At 52.8% G+C, this 2,500-nt stretch overlaps 1 non-coding gene across 1 annotated transcript; it reads right to left on the bottom strand.

The window, feature by feature from the left end:
• Positions 1-2,401: 2,401 nt before the first annotated feature.
• On the bottom strand, positions 2,402-2,474 carry TRNAV-AAC (transfer RNA valine (anticodon AAC)). The gene has a single exon. It is a non-coding gene; the product is annotated as a tRNA-Val (tRNA).
• Positions 2,475-2,500: the final 26 nt, after the last annotated feature.

Consider the following 2,500-nt stretch of genomic DNA (forward strand, 5'->3'; position numbering starts at 1 on the left):
TCGAACCAGATACGGTCACGCACAAACTATTTTTGGGGGGGAATTGGGGACTCTGTGTTTTTTGTTTTCGGCGCTCCAAAAAAAAGGGCTCGTCCGGGATTTGAACCAGGGACCTCTCGCACCCTAAGCGAGAATCATACCCCTAGACCAACGAGCCACCGCATGCAGAGAGCAGTGAGGGGGAGGGGGGTGGTCTGCTTACCTCACTTGGCGCCATGCCGCAGTCTCTCCACGGCCTGACCCCTGCGTGTCACGTGGCCTGCCCCTGGCGCAAGCGCAGAGGACTGAGCTGCCTCTCAAGCAGAGAAACAAGAAGAAGAGCGGCAGCCTTCGCTGGCCAAAGGCCATCTGCTGCCGCTCGATCGGGCTCGATCAGGCGAGATATATGTGGCCGACCGGCCTAGAGCGCAAACCTGTGCTGCTCAGGGTGGGCAGCTTCCCAGCAGGAGGATGTGTCTTGAAAGCCGACAGAGGCAAGAAGGCGCACTCCCTCAGCCCGCTCCAACCTCTGGATTCCTGCGAATTTCAGAAGAGAACTCTGGGGCAGCATGGCTTCTGTCATCTCCCAACAGCCTCTCTGTTCTTGCTATGTAAATACCTTTACATCCCCCGAACTGAGCATGTCTGTTTTTTTATTTTTATTTTGCTGAGGTGTGGTGCCTTCAACGACCGACAGGTGGCAGGAGAGCACTTTCTCCAACTGTGAAGGGGACTTTTTTCACTTCCTGAGTAGACTGGGCTCAGTGACATATGCCACCAAGCCAGCCACTAGAAAATGCAGGTTTTGCAGCCGTGGGCCAGTGGGGGTTTAAGGGCAGGTGTGCCTCCGGCGTCTCTGGCAGACAGCTCCAGTTGCAAGGCAGCAGAAGAGAACAGGGAGGCTTGCCGGGCGCTGCATTCGGGGGCCCCCACGAGGTTTTCCGCAAGCCTTACACTCTGAAATGTGCTCAAAAAAATGAGCCCGGCTTGTCAGGAGTGGGATTTGAACCCACGCCTCCAATCGGAGACCAGAACACCCAGATGCAGGGAAGAGCTGCGTCTCTTGAGTCTGGCGCCTTAGACCACTCGGCCACCCAGACAGCTATGGGCAGGATTGGGAAAGATTCTTCAGTACCCAATGTCGCCAGGTGCCAGCGACGGTTTTCATGCCCCGATCTCTGCATCAAAAGTACCCAAACACTCACTTAAGGACCCAGGGATGGCAGGAAACGCCCACTGATGGAGCCAGTGGACAGTTTGCAGGGTGCAAATAAGGGCTGGCCTCAGATCACTCATGGCGTAGTGCCGGCCTCAGTGCTTTAAGTGGGCCGGGGCCTGCCGGGGCCGGGCCCCGCCAGTCTCCAAAAAGTGGGGCTGAGCCGGGGCCCTGCCGGGGCCCCCCGGTCCCACCACGCCATGGCAGGACGCATTATCCCGCCACGGCCGCAGCCGCGACGGGAGATGCGCCCGCCAGTGTAACGTTAGGCAAGTGGACAGAAGTGCCAGCCAGCCACAGCGTCGCTGAGGCTGGCTGGCACTTCTGTCAGTCACTGTAACTTCCCTGATGACCCCCCATCTGAGGGGTCATCAGGGAATTTACAGTTCCTTTGTTTGCCCTCGCCAGGTCACTGACCCTCTGTGAACCTGCAGGCTCCATGATCTAATATGTAGATTAGATCACGGAGCCCGCGGGTTCCCAGGGGGTGAAAGACGCCTTGGGCTCTGTGATCTCTGCTCAGAGCAGCGATCACTGAGCCCGAGGTGCCTGTCTCCTTTGGCAAATCTTTATAAAAGATGCCTTGAAATGTGTACGTTTCAAGCCATCTTTTATAAACGTAGAAATATTTCTACGTTTATAACAGACGGCTTGAAACGTACACAATTCAAGGCATCTTTTATAAAGCTTTGTCGACGGACAAAACCACCTTGGGTTTTGTCCGTCCTCAACGCTTTATAAAAGATGGCTTGTACGTTTCAAGCCGTCTTTTATGAACATAGAAATATGTTACAAATGTCTATGTTTTAAAAGGTGGCTTGAAAAGTACACAAACCATGGTAAGGTAAGCACACAAGTGTGCGTAACTTACTATGGTTTGTACACTTTCAAGCCACCTTTTATAAACATAGAAATATGTAACATTGCTATGTTTATAAAAGAACGCTTGAAAAATACATAAACCATACCAGTACGCATACAAATATATAAATGCTCTACTACATTTATATATTTGTTTGCGCACCCTACTATGATTTGTGCACTTTTAGGCCACGCCCACAGCGGATATCACGCCCCCAAACGAGGGCCCCCCCTCAATTTCTTACCCCACTTAAAGCACTGGCCGGCCTGTCCATACCTGTCGAAACCTGCATGCGGTCAAATGTGTCCGATTGACATTGTGGAAATAAAAAGAAACCAGCACCATGTTTCTGCCCGGTCTCGAACCGGGGACCTTTCGCGTGTTAGGTGAATGTGATAACCACTACACTACAGAAACAGCTCTGGTAGGCTCCGCTCTAGTGT

Source organism: Ambystoma mexicanum, chromosome 2q (assembly GCF_040938575.1).
Source record: "Ambystoma mexicanum isolate Mex_15411 chromosome 2q, UKY_AmexF1_1, whole genome shotgun sequence".
In the NCBI taxonomy this organism is placed as follows: domain Eukaryota; kingdom Metazoa; phylum Chordata; class Amphibia; order Caudata; family Ambystomatidae; genus Ambystoma; species Ambystoma mexicanum.